We start from the raw sequence: 20814 nt of genomic DNA on the forward strand, positions 1-20814 counted from the left end.
AGTGCATAATTGCTCTTTTTAAAACCAAGAAAAATGTATTCATTAAATTTATAAACAGTATTCATATTTACATTTAAATAAACAAACTACACACCTTTGTTGTTTGTTAGGATGTTCAATGACATTCATGCCAGAGTTTGTAAATACCATCTAATGCATTACCAGGAAGAAAGAAAGAAAGAAAGAAAGAAAAAGAAAGAAAGAAAGAAAGAAAGAAAGAAAGAAAGAAAGTCACTGCATATTGCCCTAAACATTGATCAATCTTTTCATAAAGGACATAAAATAAAAATATTATTCCTACTACCTCTGGAGAATTATTTATCAGCTCATTATACCTTAGATTCTTCTATTCATCCAATTTACTTATGTATGAAGGTCAAAGTGCTGTAGTGAAGTGCAGCACGATTTATCACAGTGCATACTAAGTGAACTTTATCTCAATGAATGGTCATTTCAAAAATCCAATCATTTGTGGAACATTTTTCCCCATCAAGTTCACCAGCACAAGATTTAATGCTGGAATTAAATAGAGGTTTATGCCATCCTATTATACAAGCCCAGCTTCGCTTTATATTATTTTTATTTTATGTCACATCATAGGCAATCATACAGCCACCTATATGCAATGGGGTGAATTTATCAAAATCTGGAGCAGGTTTGCACTGCAACCAATCAGCATCTATCGCTCATTTTCAAATTATACCTAAGCAAACTGAAGAGAGATGCTGATTGGTGGGCTTCAGAATCTCTGTGCTCCAGTTTTGATAAATCCCCCTGAATGTGTATTTGTACGCCCCCACCACTATTGCAACAACTTTACTATAAGAAGAAAAAAATAAATATAGAAAGATATTACCTTGTTCTCTACCCGGCCAGATTCTTTCTCTTCTTTTACTCAAATTGCCATCCTCTCCTATACATTGTCATCCATTTGGCTTGTCGTTCTCTGAAAGTGATCATTTAATGGCACCAAAATCCTCAGTAATAAATGAGGATTAGGAAGGAGAAGTAAGAATGTGATTGCTTGACAAGCTAGGCACCGATTGTTGATAAATCAGTCTGCTCTTTGCTCCGCCCACAATAATGTCACAGTCTCATATTTGGCTTTGATCCATGCTAGTGATATTGCCACAAATCCAGAGAGGTATTAGCTGCAGCAGAACAGATTGTTCAGTGTGGCTTGTCGCTTGTTATGAAATGTGATGACTCTTGACTTGCTGAAAAATCATAAACAAAATCACATACAACTATTTCCTAGGCTCTAAATTTGAAGTTATCTGTTTCATGAGCAAAGGTCATTGATGTGAAGATGTTCAGACGAAATTCAGAATCGTCCCTACCTAAACACATTTTTATTTGTTTTTTTAAGGACTTATAAGACTTTTTATTTGGTCCATTTTAAATAATTACCCAACTAGGTTATTTTTATGATAGGCTTTCAAGTAAGGAAAAGCTGTATGGTCTAATTGTATTTTATAGTTTTTTTATTTTGTACATTTTTTATTGCCCACGCAGGGCAAAGCAACAGGTTTTGTTTAATCTACAAAACAGCCGTGGGTAGGGTACAGTGACATTTGCACATATGCGCACAGATTATAATGTCCTTTGTGCACAAGGCATATGCCAGTAGACCCATTGGGATTGATTTACTAAAGGCAAATAGGCTGTTCAGTGTGCAAAGGAATTTTCCCTTAGTCTAGTGCATTTACATCATTGATGTAAGTATACTTTGTAAAGAATGCCCAATCACGTTCAAGGAAAATAAAAAAAACAAAAACAGTATTTTTGTTTGCACATGATTGGATGATGGAAGTCAGAGATTTTAAAGGTTTTATTCTTCATCGTAACTCACAAGGAGAGAGGGATAGGGCATCAGACACCCAGAAGATGTTACAGATTCTGGACTCAATATTCACATACAGCTATAGGGTGCTGAGGGCCTTTAAGCCAGGACCTAGATCACTGTATGTAGCAGAACCTCAGGTGCCTAGCAGACTTCACTGTGTATTCGCTTAGAAGCATTACTAGGCCCCTGCAAGGATCCAGCTTTTACCCAGTCTCATCTTCAGGAGAGTAACTCACCCTGGCACTATCTAAGGTGAGCTTCCACTCTTATGAGACATGACAGCCTCAGGTCCAAGTCCAGGCCTCCACTTCTGAACACATGCAGGCCTTCCCTAGGAACCAGGCCTAGCTAGACCATAGTCAGAAACACTTCCTCCCCCAGGCAGGAGCATGGGGAAAGAGACAGTCACAAGGTTATCCCCAAATATGTGTGTCCTTCTCCAGCTTGCACCACTGGCGCTAAACCTTTCTACCTGGTCTACCTGGTGTTTGGCCAGGTAGACCCAGCATTAGTGTATCTTTTTGCTATTTATATCGAAGTAGTAATCACACTCAGGGCAAAGTGGCTACATTATTCCCTTATATACTAACCATTATTTTATTTTAATAATTGCTTAGTGGTTAGCATTTCTGGCTTGCAGCATGGTCCACAGTTGGAATCTCAGCTATAAAATTACCTGCATGGAGTTTGGATGTTCCCCTTATGCTTGCATAGGTTTCCTCTGGGCACTCCAGTTTCCTCCCACACTGCACAGACACGTTGGTAGGTTACTTTGATCCTGGCTGAATTGGCCCTGGTATGTGTTTGTATGTACAGTATGTATGCAACTGAGATAGGGACCGCAGTTTGTAAGCTCCATGAGGGTAGGGACTGATGTACATGTGCAATATGTAAAGCACAAACTGTTGGCACTATATGAATGCCTTTAATAAATAAATACATTTGTTAAAACTGCATGCAAATAGATAAATATGTTGATGAAATACATATGTGGGAGTTGTTTTACCTGCCCAATAATATGTATTTCTCTCCATTCTGTCCTGAGAATATGCATAGCACCCTGATTATCTCATCACTCTGTCACTCTGTTCCCTCCTTGTGTCAGCATGATCCTTGAATTGCGGCACAATTGATTGGCTATATGTGCTGACTCTACCTCCGCCAGTTTGAGTTTTGCTGTACAGGGACTAGAAGCAACTGATACCAACTCAAAGCCACTGCTTACACTGCTTACTTTAAATAGGGTACATTAAATGATGTATTCATGTTTACAGACCTACACTATTTGTGAATTTTATATCTGCATAGCATTCAGCTTTAAAAGTTCAGAAGATTTATAATGTGATTGGACAAGTGAGAATAATGTATAAGCATTAGTTGCATAAGCAAAATCATATTCCTCATCTTTCCCAAGTATCTTTTTACATGTTTTTTTCAGGAATATGGCAAAAGCTGTTCACTCTTTGGCGGTATGTATGGAAAAAACAGAAAAGACATTTTCCTGAATAAATATTAAGATACAGTCTCAACTTTTACAAACTGCTGTGTATGACAACTCCTGCGGAAAATTAGGTTTTTGAGTCCAATTCTTTGGATAACCAAGTAGCACTGCAGTGTACAAAATGTTTCCAGAGCCTTTGTGAAGATAGAATGATGTTGTTTAGATTTCTTGGTTTCAGCTGAGTCCTCTGGGAATTTATCGGCACAAATACTTGAATGTACGTTGTTCACTGAGTTCAACAGCTTGCTGCTTAAATAACCTACTTAGAAACAAGCTGACTACATAATAACAAGCATGCTGTATAGAATACACCCAGACTGCAAAATATTGTCAAATTTACTTGCATGGCACAGATATAACATATTAAAGTTATATGTGAAACCTGAGTTAAATAACGGTTATGGAACCGTGTCAAAGTGAAATGTAGACTCCAGACAAATGTTTGTGATTGAACAGAGTGCGGAAGGGTTAGTACTGTAGGCTAGTGGGCAGGATTACAGGATTAATAGAGTGCAGTTCCCCTATATGCCCACCAAGTGGTGCTATAGATAATAATTAAGTGTTTGTGACTATAGGACTTTAGGAGTTCAGTGGTAGCTCTGGCTCTGCCCTCTAAAAGCTTTATGGTACAGACGATCACTGATGGCTGAATGTTTGTACCAGCTCTTCATCCTGGATCGGCTTTTACAGGATGCTGAGCGGCGATGCGGGGTGGGGAGCTCAGTCTCATTTGACAGTTTACTCCTCCCCCTCACCGCTGACTCAGCCTCCTGTGACAGCTGACAGCTGTCTCTCCCCACACACCGCTCTCCTGATCTGTTACAGGAGAGCTTGGCCTCCTGTGACACGCTCACATCGCTCTCCTCCCCGCCCCACTCGGCTCCTGACAGTTTTGCTCGATGCTGCGCTGTGTCAGAGGGGACACAGAGCAGTGCACAGCGGGGAAGAGAGAAACGAAGCATGCAGCGCAATTTTGTCCCAAAGATGGCACTTTCTGCATTTTGCCCAAAGTGCCATTTTTGGCCGATATGTTTTGGCGGCCGAAAAATGTAGGTGCATCCATAATATATATATATATATAGTTTTGGCAGGGAGCCACAATTAAGGAGGAGGAGAGTGAGTGTGTGCTAACTGGTACATGGGAAGACACAGGACCAGGCACACCAAGATGTGGAAGCTGTGTATTTCTGTCAGCTTTTCGTTAGGGGGGAAACATGGGGAACAGGAGAATCATTTTTTGTGAAGGGACTACTTGCATGCCTATGTAAGGATGCAAGACTCTGGGCAACCCCTCCATGGCTCTGGGATTCACCTTGACTACCCGCATCTCTTATCTATCATTGGTAACTATTTTCTGTTCTAAAAGGATTGTGCTGTCACCTGATTGTGGATGACTGAAGTGTGTATCATATTGTACAGAAGAAGCATTAAGTATTGAAAAGGCTCTATGTGTGGGACAGATCCTTCTCCTTACCTCAAGACTAGGGTGTCTCCAGGGAACCAGCTTTTGTGGATTGGACTGCTGTAGTAACACCTGAGGAGTGCAAGTGTAAGACCACTGGTGTTTACTGGTTAGGCCGGGTGTCTGCCAAAGGTGGGCTCTGCCCCAAAGAGGGGGGGTGCAGTGATTCCACCCAAAGCCTTGAGTACCTTAATTGCCCCGTGTTCAAAATATCCAAGGGGTATCCAGATTGTAAAGTATTAATGGAGGAAGCAATGAATAGCCTGGCACTGCATGGGCAATACACGTGCAGAGCATGTATTCCGGCTACATTATAGTACTGCTGTCAGGTTCTTTTGTTGCTGCGTCCTAAGTGGGGATATTGTCCAAATATCCATAAATTCCAGTGCACTCCTTCCAGCCCTAAAGTGATTACGGGTGAAGAGGCAGATGGCACAGTCATAAACTCAGTATGCTTATTTGGTCTATTGTAAAAAGTATCTCCATCACATCATTGTTTACAAAATCAAACAACAAGACTTGTATTTACCATTTTGTGGTCACTCAGGACCTCTTTCTTGGGAAACTGTTACCAGCTGTTAGGGAAGGGGTTCTGAACAAACCCAAAACATTGCATAATTTGGTGGTAGATAAAAGTTACATCATGCCCTGGGGATAGCAATCACTCAGATGGGAAGCAAGGGTAAGTCTCCAATGGGGATGCAAACAGCAATCTGTACACTACTTTACTTTTTATTACTGTGGAGGATGGGAATCTCTCACAGATTTATGTTGCTACCTGTGTCCCTTCTCTTCTCCCTTCCTGCCCAGAGACAGGGTTCAACTTAACCATGATGAAAACAATAATGGATCAAATAAAGGAACTCTCTTCAGTAGCATATAACTCTGTGGATGTTTAGACCCAAAATCAAACTGATGGATTCCGCAAAAGAAAAATTTAAAATGGAGTCAGTGCTAAGTACATACCATGAACTAGAGGGTTTGCTTGTACTTTATTTGATTTGTTTGATTACATTCATAAATGTATAGAGTGAGAGTCTCACTGCCTGCATAGGAAGAGTTTAAATGAGCCAATACATAAGAATATAGGTGTAACACCTGTGTTTGAATTGGGGGGTTTGTGGATCGCAACTGCGGAGGCTTCTCAGGCGGGAACCCTGGTTTCACTCCCAACTTAACGGGGAGTTAGGGTTCAAGCATCACAGCTCAAAATTATAAGTTATAGGTTTGGATGGGGTTATTACTCCATAAGCCCGATCCCAAGCAGCAGTATCAGCAAAGTTATATTGGTTAGTAAAGTCACAATAGTTTAGGAGTGCATGCAGCAATAGAGTCAGTGGTGTATTATCCCAGGGGGGCAGTAGATGGCACACAGGAGGTCATCCAGTTATGAGGATACACCCCCTATCTGCTACAGTGGAGGTGCAGCTTGCACCAGTACTTGCGGTTTTGGAGTGGTAGAAGGAGCTGGGGGTCCTGAGGAATCCGGTCCAGGATACTGTAGCTGGCTGCACGGTGTAGGTGAGCTGAAGGGTCCCAGGAGACAGCAGACGTTCAGTCTTCAATCGTGGAACGCCATACTGTCTCACTGGGGCGTTTATATAGGGCTAAGAGCTGGGGGAGGAGCCGCTGATCGGAGTGGCGCACTTCCGCGTCCCAAGGTGGAACGCATCCGGCCTCCGAACCCGGAAGAGGATGTGTGCGCTCCCCCGTGGGACGCAACCGGCCGGCCGCGAGAAGCGGCGGAATCCGCAAGTCCCGATCCCTTGCTGAGGGCTGACGGCGGTTGCCGTTACAATAGGTTGTATTTGAAACATTCCAATTAAGACATTGTCTATTTCACCATAGCTTCACCAAACAAGATATATACACTATATTGCCAAAAGTATTGGGACGCCCGCCTTTACACACATATGAACTTTAATGGCATCCCAGTCATAGTCCGTAGGTTTCAATATTGAGTTGGCCCACCCTTTGCCGCTATACCAGCTCCAACTTTTCTGGGAAGGTTGTCCACAAGGTTTAGGAGTGTGTCCATGGGAATGTTTGACCATTCTTCCAGATGCGCATTTGTGAGGTCAGGTACTTATGTTGGAGGAGAAGGCCTGGCTCGCAGTCTCCGCTTTAATTCATCCCAAAGGGGTTCTGTCGAGTTGAGGTCAGGACTCTGTGCAGGGCAGTCAAGTTCCTCTACCCCAAACTCGCTCATCCATGTCTTCATGGACCTTGAAATTGATACAAGACGGGATGGATCCATGCTTTCATGTTGTTTACATCAAATTCTGACCCGACTAGCCGAATGTCACAACAGAAATCGAGACTTATCAGACCAGGCAATCTTCTATTTTACAATTTTGGTCCCTTGCAAACTGTAGCCTCAGTTTCCTTTTCTTAGCTGACAGAAGTTGCACTCCGTGTTGTCTTCTGTGGCTGTAGCCCATCTGCTTCACGGTTCAATTTGTTGTGTGTTCAGAGATGGTATTCTGCATTCCTCGGATGTAACGAGTGGTTATTTGAGTTACTGTTGCCTTTCTTGATAGAAAGGCAACTTGAACCAGTCTGGCCATTCTCCTCTGACCTCTGGCATTAACAAGGTATTCTTGCCCAATGAGCTGCCGGTCACTGGATATTTTCTCTTTTTCAGACCATTCTCTGTAAACCCTAGAGATGGTTGTGTATGAGAATCCCAGTAGATCAGCAGTTGCTGAAGTACTAAAATCAGCCCGTCTGGCACCAACAACCATTCTGATGCTTGGTTTGAACTTCAGCAGACCGTCTTGACCATTTCTACATTACTAAATGTATTGAGTTACTGCCATGTGATTGGCAGCATTCTGCTGCTCCTGGTAGAAATCTCCCAAATCTTTTTCCACCAGTGGGGCACCCATTAATGAGTAGCTCACTTGCGTATTTTTAACTCCAAAAATGCATAACCTTACACTTCTCAACATTAAACCTCATCTGCCATGTAGATGCCAACCCCCCTATTAGTGGTACAATTCCAGAACATCGTTTAAAAACGGCACTCTGTTTACTACTTATGCACATGCCAGGCATGCATACAATTCCTCTAGACTTTGTGAGGCCTTAGGCGAAACGCAAAAGTGAGGCCCCCACTTACACCCATAATGAAAGAAAAAGCAAACAATTAAAAATGAACTGTATACATTGCATATTGTAAGACTAGTGGCGGTTATTCACAAAGCTAGCCGAAGGATCAGCCGTAGCAAGCCGAGCCGAATGCGGCTGGGCGGCATTCGGCTATTCACTCATTGCTGTCCGGCCCCTATGGGAATAGGCCAAACAGCAGCGAGTAGCCTGCTGGAGGTTCGGCTCAGCTGATCCAGATGTTGGATCGGCTGAGTCGCACTCCTTCTGCACTTCTGGTCGGCCGAACATGCTGAAGCAAGCCGATGTACGGCTGAAATCAGCCTTACAAGCCTGAAGTGAATAGCCCACTTCACTTCGGGTCGGTTATTCACATGGCTGCCTTCGGCAGCTTTGTGAATAACCCTATAGTGTTTATTTCCAGCAGACAGGAATTTACAGCTCCTAGAGCTAGAATTGTATTTCTGTCTCATATCTAATTCTACAAATAACTATACGCAAAACCCTGCAACGCACAGAGTACAGAGGTCAGAAGTAAGGAATGCACAGGGTGCAGAGGTCAGATCTAAGGAACGCACAGAGTGCAGAGGTCAGAAGTAAGGAACGCACAGAGTGCAGTGGTCAGATCTAAGGAACGAACGGAGTGCAGAGGTCAGATCTAAGGTAAGCCCAGAGTGCAGAGTTTAGATCTAAGGAACGTGCAGAGGTCAGAAGTAAGGAACGCACAGAGTGCAGTGGTCAGATCTAAGGAACGAACGGAGTGCAGAGGTCAGATCTAAGGTAAGCCCAGAGTGCAGAGTTTAGATCTAAGGAACGTGCAGAGGTCAGAAGTAAGGAACGCACAGAGTGCAGTGGTCAGATCTAAGGAACGAACGGAGTGCAGAGGTCAGATCTAAGGTAAGCCCAGAGTGCAGAGTTTAGATCTAAGGAACGTGCAGAGGTCAGAAGTAAGGAACGCACAGAGTGCAGTGGTCAGATCTAAGTAACGCACAGAGTGCAGTGGTCAGATCTAAGGAACGCACAGAGTGCAGAGGTCAGATCTAAGGAACATGCAGAGGTCAGAAGTAAGGAACGCACAGAGTGCAGAGGTCAGATCTACGGAATGCACAGAGGGCAGTGGTCAGATCTAAGGAACGCAGAGTGCAGAGGTCAGGGGGAGGTTTTCTGAGTGATTGCGGTGCGTTCCAGCAGATCTAAGCAACACACAGAGTACAGAGGTCAGAAGTAAGGAATGCACAGGGTGCAGAGGTCAGATCTAAGGAACACACAGAGTGCAGAGGTCAGAAGGAAGGAACGCACAGAGTGCAGTGGTCAAATCTAAGGAACGCACAGAGGGCAGTGGTCAGATCTAAGGAACGCACAGAGTGCAGAGGTCAGATCTAAGGAACACACAGAGTGCAGAGGTCAGAAGGAAGGAACGCACAGAGTGCAGTGGTCAAATCTAAGGAAAGCACAGAGTGCAGTGGTCAAATCGAAGGAAAGCACAGAGTGCAGTGGTCAAATCTAAGGAAAGCACAGAGTGCAGTGGTCAAATCTAAGGAAAGCACAGAGTGCAGTGGTCAAATCTAAGGAACGCACAGAGTGCAGAGGTCAGATCTAAGGAACGCACAGAGTGCAGAGATGAGATCTAAGGAACTCACAGAGTGCAGAGATCAGATCTAAGGAACGCACAGAGTGCAGAGATCAGATCTAAGGAACGCACGGAGTGCAGTGGTCAGATCTAAGGAACGCACGGAGAGCAGAGGTCAGATCTAAGGTAAGCCCAGAGTGCAGAGGTTAGATCTAAGGAACGTGCAGAGGTCAGAAGTAAGGAACGCACAGAGTGCAGTGGTCAGATCTAAGGAACGCACAGAGTGCAGTGGTCAGATCTAAGGAACGCACAGAGTGCAGAGGTCAGATCTAAGGAACGCACAGAGTGCAGAGGACAGATCTAAGGAGAGCACAGAGTGCAGAGGTCAGATCTAAGGAACGCACAGAGTGCAGAGGTTAGATCTAAGGAACATGCAGAGGTCAGAAGTAAGGAACGCACAGAGTGCAGAGGTCAGATCTAAGGAATGCACAGAGGGCAGTGGTCAGATTTAAGGAACGCAGAGGTCAGATCTAAGGTACGCCCAGAGTGCAGAGGTCAGGGGGAGGTTTTCTGAGTGATTGCGGTGCGTTCCAGCAGCTACCGCTCTGGAACGCATCACAATTGTTGTGAACAAGATCGAGGGGTCAACTCCCTGTGTCCCACCGCTTGTATCAGCCTCCTCTTTGTCCTCCTCCGATGCCACCACTGGCTGCTGCAAGAGCGGGTGCCTCTACATCTCCATGACACGCCGGGCGGGCTCTCTCCTCTGCAGGAAAGGAAGTGAGAAGCGGCGCAAGTATTTCCGCCATCACTAGAGGGAGAAGCCGCATCTGAGGACTCGCCGCCGCGCGGCTTCTCCTTCTCTATGACAGTGACAGATACGGGGGGTGAGGGGGGAGAGGTGCGGAGGCTGCGGGGAATTGCCGGCGCCCCATTCTCCTCATCAGGAATCTGTAGAGGCAAGATAGGCGGCCGCGAGGCCTTAGGCGACCGCCTAACTCGCCTAAATAGAGAGCCGCCACTGAATTCCTGTGATCATGTGGTCATTAGAGAAGATCACATGCAAAATGCACAGTCATTCAGAGTGGCTCTTTGCCTTGTGATCACTGTGATGGCCAATCACAGCTATCACAAATGTAAACACTGCAAGCATTTACCTTTAAGAGCCCTCCCCTTCCTTTCACAATGGAGGGAGAGGAGGAAGGAGATCAGAATTTATGAATGAAGGGAAGCAGCAGATTCAAGGTGGGGGTTTTACTTTATTTGATTGGGATTGGTTTTTTTAACCCTTTCGCCTGCACCTCTCCAGATCTCATCTTCATCCTACCTCTGTAATAATCTGTATATTAATTTCTTCACTTCTTATCCTGCACATATCTTATCCTTAATTTCCATCATATCACTATATGTGACATGTACATTAAGTTGTTCACCTCCTCATCCTTCTGTGTATGACCTGGACATAAATAAAGGGGCTGTATCTAGTGCACCATTACCAAGCTCCCTGTTCCAACCACATCAATATCAGCATGTTTCTTCATTTCCACAATATTGTGGAAAAATTAGATCTTGGGGTGTCAACTTTACAAAAAGGGATTTTTTTTAGGGTTTTATACTGTCCCGGCATTTCTATTTGAAATGTTTTATAAGAGAATTTTGTTTTTCAAAATGTTGATTTTTTTTTCTTTGATACAGTATTAAGTAGGAAACAAATAGTTAAAAAAATACCACCAAAGAAAGGTCTGTCTATTTAATATTTCTATTAAATTGGATACAGTGTTGCATGACAAGTAATTGTCAGTCAAACTTTTACAGCTAAGAAAAATTACCTGGTAATGAGGGGGTATATACAGCTTAGTACCTAAGTTGTTTAATATTCATAAACAGAAATGCAGCAGAATGCAAAGAACTTTCCTTGGAGTTTTTATAAAAGAAGCTAGATGTTCATAAACAGTTTTTATATGCAGGAGAACAAAAAAAGCTACAATGTTTAATTTGGAGTTATGTTTTCTGTTGTTACGGATTCATGTGCTTTCTGTTGTCGTGGATTCATGTGTTTTCTTGTTATAGTATGAGTGTTTACCAACTGATAAAGAATAATAGTTTGTGTTATGTCCTAAAATGGGAGTGCAGAACTGCCTAGTTGTGCACATGAAAAATCCATTTGTTTCTGGTGATGGAGTTTGTTTTCTGAAACATTAAAATTATGTATACAGAATAGAACATGGGGATGTTTAGTTTGAATAAGGAAGGATAAATAGGACCTCTCCAAATAGAGTTTAATTTGAAGGTGAAGGGGAGCTCTAGTTTTTTGATAACCAAATGAGGACAAATTATAACATTTCAGAGTTGGAAAAAAGGGTAAATTGAAGAACCAAAAATGGGGATTTGGAATTTTGAAAGAAGAAGGGAAGTGTAAAGGAGTAAAGGAAAATCCCCCCCCCCCCCACTCTAGATAGGCAGAGCCAGCTGTCAGTCACGCAGCTGGGCGGATCCCGGCTAGTTTGTGTCCTCCCGTTACCCTAAGGAGAACTATGGGGAAAAGCCTTAACCCCATAGTTCTCCTTTAAGGGGGAATTTATTATTGCACGCGCAAGTGTTTTCTGTCCTATCCAGTCGCATTGTAAATATTTTGCGCTATTTGCGCAAGATTTAATGTTCTATGGGAAGCTCACTGAGTAAATTACATCTTACTTTAAACAGTCGCATTTCAGACAAAACTCTTCAAACTGGTGCGAATCAATAGCAAATCCAGTGTCCAGCATTAACCCAGGCATCCCAACCGGAAAACTGTCATTCCAGGGAGGTGCCCTTGCTATCTGCTGGGGTTTTTTAAAAACATTCTGACACCTGCATAGCAAGCTGGCTATTACACCTGCTCCCTGCTGCTGTCAATCAGCAGAGGAGAACCTGATGGAGAACTTCAGGTCCACCTCTGCTGATTGACAGCAGCAGTGGGCGGGTGCAATAGCCAGTCTGCTATTGGCTATTGCAAATTGAAATAGCCAATAGCAATCTAGCTATTCATTCCTATGCTGTTTTTTTTTCTTCTCTAACTGAGGGCGGCCAGCGGCCCCAATGTCAGAAAAAAAAAAACAGACAGCAGGGAAAGGTTTACTCTGCTAGACCCAGCAGAGTTAACCTTTCTGGGATAAAGAGTTTATTAATCAGTACAGTTTAATAAAATTAGGAGACTAAAAAGTAAAAATTACATTCTCTCCCACATAGACCTTACTTTGCGCGTCAGTTAGAAGGGCTCAGCAGGACTTCTTGAGTTGCGAGTGTTTAAGAGGAATTCTGCGCCTGTTTCATTAAAGCGCTAATTGATTATTTGCGAAACATCAGAAAAGAGCTGCAAAGACTTGCAAACAGAAAACAAGAACAAGCTAGGATAAAACCGGGCGCACAGGACGACAGCAGCAGCTACGGAGGTTTTGCGCTGGAAGAAGGACAGAAAACACTCGCACATGCGATAATAAATTCCCCCTTAGTATATTAAATAATACATTTTAGAAATATACATAGTATAAAACTAAAAAGTGTCATAAAATTGTTTACATGAGTATTCCACACAAACAAACTATAGAATTTTCTGAAGGTCTGGCAACTGTAGGAAGAATGTGCAGAAAATCAGCTTTGACAAGAAGAATCCTACTTTGGATCTGTTTAAGTAAGCTGGGGAGAAGAAGAGATAATTGAGAAATTGAGAAAATTGAGCACACCATGTTACAAGGTATGAAACAGTTCTAAGTGCATTATTTTAGGAATGGAGTCTTCTCCATAATGTTTTGTTGATGTATGTTGTTCTGAGTAATTTTAAAGAAATTGATTTTTAACCATTTGCTGACCAGGTGTTTACACCCCCTTCCTGGCCAGGCCATTTTTCAGTATTCAGCGTTGCGGTACTTTGACTGACATTTATTCTGTCATGCAACGCTGAACTGATATTAATTTTATACCATTTTTTGGGGACACATAGAGCTTTCTTTTGGTGGTATTTATTCACCACTGGGGTTTTTATGTTTTAATATATTAAGATTTAGTGTGTTTAGTAAGGGGTGTATTTTAGACCGGTACAGCAAAAATAAAAAAAATAAAAAAAGAGAGAGAGAGAGAAGAAACTATAGAGAGATTCAACCTTGTGGCACCTACCCCAAACCAAAGTATCATCCTTGGGGTACAGACCCTATCATTTAAACGTAATTACTCCTGCTAAATAAATTGTTTTGGATGAAAATGTCTTTAAATTAAACAAGCAGCATAAATACTTGCTCATCTTGCCTGTTTTTGGAAAATACCATTGAGATGAGTAAATATATTGTAAAACCCATAATGATGGCTACTACCTATCACAATTGAGGACCCCACCTGTTAAAGCGGACCTTCCTTTGAATAAAACATTTTCAAAAGGTATAGTTAAAATACTAAAATGGAGTAAATAAGGAAAGTTGTTAAGGTTTACAGTGCACATATGTAACTCTTTATTTACACTTATTGTGTAGCTTTGCCTTATATCAGACTCCCCTGCAAGTCTTATCCTGATCCAACAAGATATCGCTCAAGAGGCCGCACAGCCGCTTCTCATAAATCTTCTGAGCTGGGCCCACATGAGTGCGACCTCATACACTTTTAATCCCGTAAAAGCAGAGATTAACAAATCAACAGAGCTCAGTAAAGCAAGTAAGCACGGCCTGCTAAACACATTGTTAGGAGTGTAGAACTCAATGTGCTTGCTAGAAATAAGAATACAAAATATTAATTTGAAATATTAAATATTTATATGGCTTAAAAAATAATATTTTAATAATGTTTTTTTTTAGTCCTGACCATAACAAAGAAAGAAAATATATAGACAACCACTATACATTCCCTTTATTGCACACCTGTATCTGACTCCTGGGGGGGCTTTATATTCTTAACTCTTAGGTTACATTTACACTACATGCAGTAAGCTGCATTCTTGTGCACAAAAAAAAATGCAGGTCACCACTAGGGCACATAGAAAACAATTATTTTCTATGTGTCCCGTTAACACCACAATGCTGGAGTGATGTATGATGTGGTGTAGAAAATGAAGACATGCCGTTTTCTGTAGTGCACTGGATGGCCCCCGAGGTCATCACATCGTAATGCAGTTCACCGCACTGCTGTATGAAGACCTTGAATGGATTGCACATTTTGTATGCTGCCAATAAATTTGCATCTCGCAAGGGACCGTGGCTTGTCACTGCTACAGCGTGGACACTAGCTGCATGGAAAAACACTGCATTTTACTGTGCAGCTAGCGTGAACGAGCCCTAAAACCATTAGTTGCCTTAGTATTCTGCATGTTACCCTGTTGCTCAGACCTGTGTTCTACTCTGCCAATCAATCGCCAGTTTTGTCCTGCTCCAAGCTCTCCTTTGTCTTTGTAGAATGGTTTGATAAATTATAACTCTACAGCTCTAATAATTAAAAAAATTGATGATTAGTTGAATAGTGTTAACTTATATTACAAAGTCTCATCCCTCTAATCAAACATAGGAATTGTAATTCTCAAATCTTGAGGATAGGATCTATAGACAGGTATTTCTACAATGGTCATATACACTTTGATCTCTTTAAACATTTCTCAGGTTTCTATAACAAAGCTTTCAACTGAGTCATATTGTTAGAGAAATTGATGACAACATACTGGCAGCAATTGACCATTAGGGGAAATGAGGTGGAATGATCCAGGCAAAGTACCTTTTTCTATATTAGTGTACATTAGCAAAGTGTTTCTTTTCTTAGAATGGCTAATTTAGAATGGTATGTGAAGTGGTGTGGTATAGAAGTGTACGGCTCATGTGCACAAATGTGAATACCTTCTGAGAGGGAGACACTTTACAATGCAATGACTGCTGCCACTACACACAGCTGTAATACATGCTGAGATTCATTTCAGACAATCACACCTGGATGCAGACTGTTCGCAATTGTAAATGGGGTCCTAATGCTGTTACTAATTATGTCTCTTTTGTGATTTTATTAATACATAGCCATTCAGAGCACTTGCTTCAGCAAAAAGTAAATTTTATCCACCCATGATAGAACTCTCATATTTATCTCTGTCCCCATATAATAAACCAGAAGACATCAATGCAAGTGACATTAGATGCTTCTTGGTAAAATCAACTCTTAATCCAGGATATGGTACTAAACCCATACCAAGTCTGTTACTCTGCCAAAACCATTGACATACCATTTCTCTGCCTAATAAATACTGCCACTTTACGCCCCTGGATGAGGCTCCTTTGCCTTCACTACCTGTCTGTGTGTGAGCATTCCCCCTATCTTGTGGTCACATGCACCGTTCTGCTGAAACCTCCTATCTGTTTTTGTGCCTGCCAAATACACTGAGCATGCATCCCCTTTTGTAAATGAGCCTTTTCTCTGTGCTATTGGGGGCCAACACTGGACACATCAGTGCGTAATGCTGTAGTTCATATCGGGAGTGATTGAGGAGGGTGGCTATGTTCCCACATACATTGTGGCTACTAATACATAATTTCTATGCTCCCCAGCTCCATCCAGTGACCATAATGCATTATTTACCTGAAATAAGATTCAATCTGAAAGTAATGTAGACTAATAACATCCGTTTATTTCTTCTATTCAAATGAATGTACATGCAATTTCACAAGGCATTTATAAATACACCCCTAAATTTTAATAAAGCACATTTTTCAATGCTGAGGCCTGCTCTCCAAGACTTAGTGGTGCATTTATTAAACAACTTGCAAAGTAATTCGTTCTGCAAAACTCTGAACTTTTATTTTGTGCAAATGGGGGCAAAAATGAATGTTACTAGCAGATATTCTTTTTGGTAAATACTGCATTATCGTGAATCAAGTGACACTGCCCTAAAAATAAATTAAAATAAAGAAATCCTTAGTGTTTGTTTTTCATTCATCCATTAAGTGTTAGCATGTGTGTGCATCCCTCCCCCCAGATCCAAAATCACTAATGTACCATAGTTATACAAATGTGAAAACAAAGCCTTCCCATTCAGTTAAATAGTATCAATGTATATATAGTTACTTACTACTGAAGGATCTTACGAACAGATGTTAAAAAGGGAAAAGGGGGAAATGAAAACAATGACAGATCTAAATACAAAAAGTCATTTTTTTATCATTGATTTTCCACTGATATTACTTGTTGCTGAGAAAGCAATGAAGGTCTAGTTCTATATTTAGACCTTTAGGATGCATCCTTTCTAGCATAAAAATCCATTTTGTTTCCTTTTGTGATATAATTAAATTTGTTTTGTTCAATACATTTTTAATACATTTTTATTGGTATATAAAAGTATAACAAACGTATCCACTACAAGAGGCATATTGTCAATCGCATATAGATAACAACAGTTTTGCGTACTGGGCATTGATGCATCAGTAACTTCAACAGTAAGATATGGAATACACAGGGTATCAATGGTAATCAGTAATTGCAGTCTACAATTGTTTAGATGCGCATGCCAGTCCATCTTGGAAGACCGGATATAACCAGGGATTAAATAAAGTTAAGTAAGAGAAGGAAAAGGAAAGAATGAAAGAAAATAATCAAAAGGAGGTAGAAGAAGACTAAGGAGGGGGAGGGAAAAGAGGAAGGAGAAGAGGTGAAGGTAGCTGGGGGGGATTGTGCACAGTAGAGCATGTACTATCGTAAGGGTGATCCCAAAGTTAAGTGCTCAGTAGGGACCTGTCGAAGGTAGGCGGATTGTGATATATATTTTTTGAAGATTGTTTCCTCACCAATGTTTTACAGCTTTATCGGATCCACAAAATTTGAGGCCCTCAGGATTTTTGTTATGGCATATTTTTATGTGTATTTATGTTAGCGCGGTGTCACTTGATTCACGACATTGGGAATAGTGTTTTCACAATTTTTTTCGGCAAAGCAGCTTATTATACATTCACATAGAGCAGTGGTTTTATAAATACTGCATTATGGCCACTAGATGTAGCTGAGAAACAGAGGGTTTTCTATGTTCCTCAGCTCCATCTAGGACCATAATGCAGTATTTACCTGAAATTATATTTGATGTGGAAAGAAAATATGTTAATAATATTCGTTCTTGCCTTCATTCAAACAGAACAAAAAAAAGGAAATTTTGCAGGACAAATGGCTCTGCAAATTGTTTATAAATACACCCCTTAATTTTAAGAGCACTTTTTCCATTGCTGAGGGCTGCTCTCCAAGATTTAGGGATGCATTTATTCTGCAAAACTCTGTGAACCTTGGTTCTGTGCGAATGGAGGCAAAAATGAATGTTGTTAGAATATTTCCTTATAAGTCGAATATAATGTTAGGAAAATAACGCATTATGGCCACTAGATGAAGCTGAGGGGCATAGGAAATAAATACTTATTTCCTAATCCCTTAGTGCTGTTACTGGCAGGTTCTTCAGGCCAAGAGGCTTGGTGCCAAACAGTACTGAAAATAGATTTTGGGTTTACATACACTTTAATGTATATGTTCTATGTGCTTGTATACTCCCCAGTGAAAGTAGTGTACATGCTTCATTTTAGGTGTGTGGACCTATGCTCAAAATATAAGTTGTTTTAAAGTATATAATACATATGGTGTCGTTAAAAATGTAGCAATCATCACATTTTACATAATTAAACCACATTACAACATGGCTCACACATAGACAAATTCTCATATCCCCCATGTAGCTTGCCTAATATTGTAGTATCTTATGTACCATCATTTAGAGCTGTATTGTCTATAGTACAGTCCCATGGAGGATGAGGTGAGCAATCAACTCAACATGTTTCTTTGCAATATTTCCAACTTCTTCAGGAAGGTGGGTACTCCTGAAAAAGTTGGAAATATTTTAATGAGACACAAAATATTTGGGTGATAAGCAAGGGTGTGCACTGTTTTAAATTGCCTTACAATGTGTGAGCCTTGTTGCAATGTAGCTCAATTATGTACAAATTTATGATTGATAAAATAAAAAACCATTAAATATACTGTATGTATCTTATGAGTCCCCTTTGGTACCTTGTAATGTAATCCTCTATTTACATGTTTTGCATATAACTAGAACGTTGATACACCTTTAACAAAATAGAAAGAATGACTTTAGGTCCACATATGCCTCTTACTGTAGGTTTAAAGTGTATAACTTGATAACCAGCTTTAGTTATGATTTTGCATTGCTGATAAAAAAAAAATAGAATAAATAAGCACCAAAAATAAGCACCCGATGCTGTAAATGAGTAGGTAAAAAAATAATGATGACATTTTGTCACAATTGCATTTTTACTTCATATAATTCAATGTAATACAATGTACAATACAATGTAAAGAAAAGACAGCTCATTATTCTGGTGCTAGTGTTTCTATGATGTGTTCATGGCTGCAGCAAACTATAGAGTAATCCACCCAAGCAAAGAGTAAACATACTTGTATAAGTGCACATTCAATTAAAACCCTACTTATTGTAGGTGGACCCCTGCCAAATACTCAATCTGTTAATGAGAACAACTATTTTAGCTGGGTGAAAAGCAAGCCGCCATGTGTTTATGGGATTTCCGTCACTTAAACAGAGCTAGAACAGATGCGGATCTTAATAGTGTGTCGGCAATCCACTTTGAATTTTGCATCTCTTGCTTCCAATAATGGAGAAAACAATCAGCGACCATGAACATTACATTTGGTGTTGGCTCGCAACTTATTCCTTTGATTCTGAAACTGTCGCCTTGACTGAGAGATTGTTTACTACTGCTGTAAATGCGATTCATGAAAGAATATGTGCAGAAATATAGAGACTAATCTAAGGGAACTGCAGACAGAATATAAAACGCCAGTGTGTTTTACCTGTTTTTCCGTGTTTACTTGGTAAAGTAATTAACTCTCGCCACATGGAAGATTTAGAATAAAAACGATATTATGTGTGCAGCAGCTCCCTGCCCTGTTTAAATGTAATTTCACTAGAAACACTTATGAAGATTTTCTGCTCTATTTATCTCATCTCCCCTCAAAGTGGAGCTGAAATAATAAACTACGCTTTTACAAAGATGCCCCACCTCCCGTGCACTGCCAAGCAGTTACCAAAAATATATATTTATATATACATTTTTTTTGAGCTGTAGCTTTTATCCTTAATAAACAGACCTTAAAGGAGAAGTGTTGGGAGAGTAATATTTCCAGTCAGCGTGTGACACTGCAGCTGTCACATGCCAGCTCTATAGATACAGAACTGAGCGATCACAAGCTGCTCATCTGCTTTTCCCTGCAGAGTAATGACTGTCAGTCACCGCACCCCTCAGGGATTCCTCCCTCTTCTCTCTCTGTTCCTCCAGTGCTCATTGGAGGGACAGACAGGGGGTGGCTCTGGCTTTAGAGAGGCAGAGCCAGCAGTCAATCAGGCAGCGGTGTGGATCACCACAATATTGTCAGGATCCTACCTGGATGCAGCGCGGCTCTGCACTGTTAGCATATAGTGGGCAGTAGCCTGCAAGATGTTGACTGTGGGTCACAGGAGTATATGGTAAATATTGTAAAAGAAAGAAAGAAAGAAAAAAAAAAAACTAAAGCCAAAAAAAGGTTTGGATTTAGTTCTCTTTTTATTTGAAGTAAGGTGACGTATGCTGCAGGCAGTATGAACCATTTTCTCATTCCCCTGCAACATTGTAGCCAGAGAGAGTCTAGACCTATGTGTCTGACATGGCTGTGTCATTTTTGAGTCAACAGTTCAGGGATAGATACAGACACTGGATGGATGATGCCTGAACAAAGATTATGCCAGTCTTCTGGAATGAAAATCAGATGAAGGCATTGTCATAGGGAGTACTGTGATCTCTGTGAGAGGTAAAAAAAACTGTAAATGTTACACTTACATATAACTTAGCATGCATACACCTAAAGCGACACAAAACCCTCAGCTTTTTTCTCCTTATACACATCTACACAATGAACATTCTCCAAAGCCACATTTATTTATGTTTTACAATAAAGTCTTACTATTTTAATCTCTTTAGAACTGTGGTTCTCAACTGGTGGGTCTTGACCCCATGTTTGAGTGGGTTGCCGCATGCCTTCCACTGCACTAGGTGAGAGGATCTTCAGCCTTCCCAATAGCACAGAACTGTCAGTTCTCGTGCCCAGCAGTCATTCAAAATATGCTGCCTGGCGGCAAGTGTCCTTTTAAGGTGGGGTGGGCTGGGGATATGGCCACGGGGGAGGTGCGTGCGTGCGTGCGTGCGTGTATTGCTTACAGCTCCCTCGCGTGACTGGAGTGATGTCACATTCTTGCTCCTGGCACCTCTACGGGGAGTGCAAGGGAATTG

The sequence above is a fragment of the Nanorana parkeri genome, unplaced genomic scaffold, assembly GCF_000935625.1.
Source record: "Nanorana parkeri isolate BGI_ZX_2015 unplaced genomic scaffold, ASM93562v1 scaffold234, whole genome shotgun sequence".
NCBI classification, from domain to species: Eukaryota; Metazoa; Chordata; class Amphibia; order Anura; family Dicroglossidae; genus Nanorana; species Nanorana parkeri.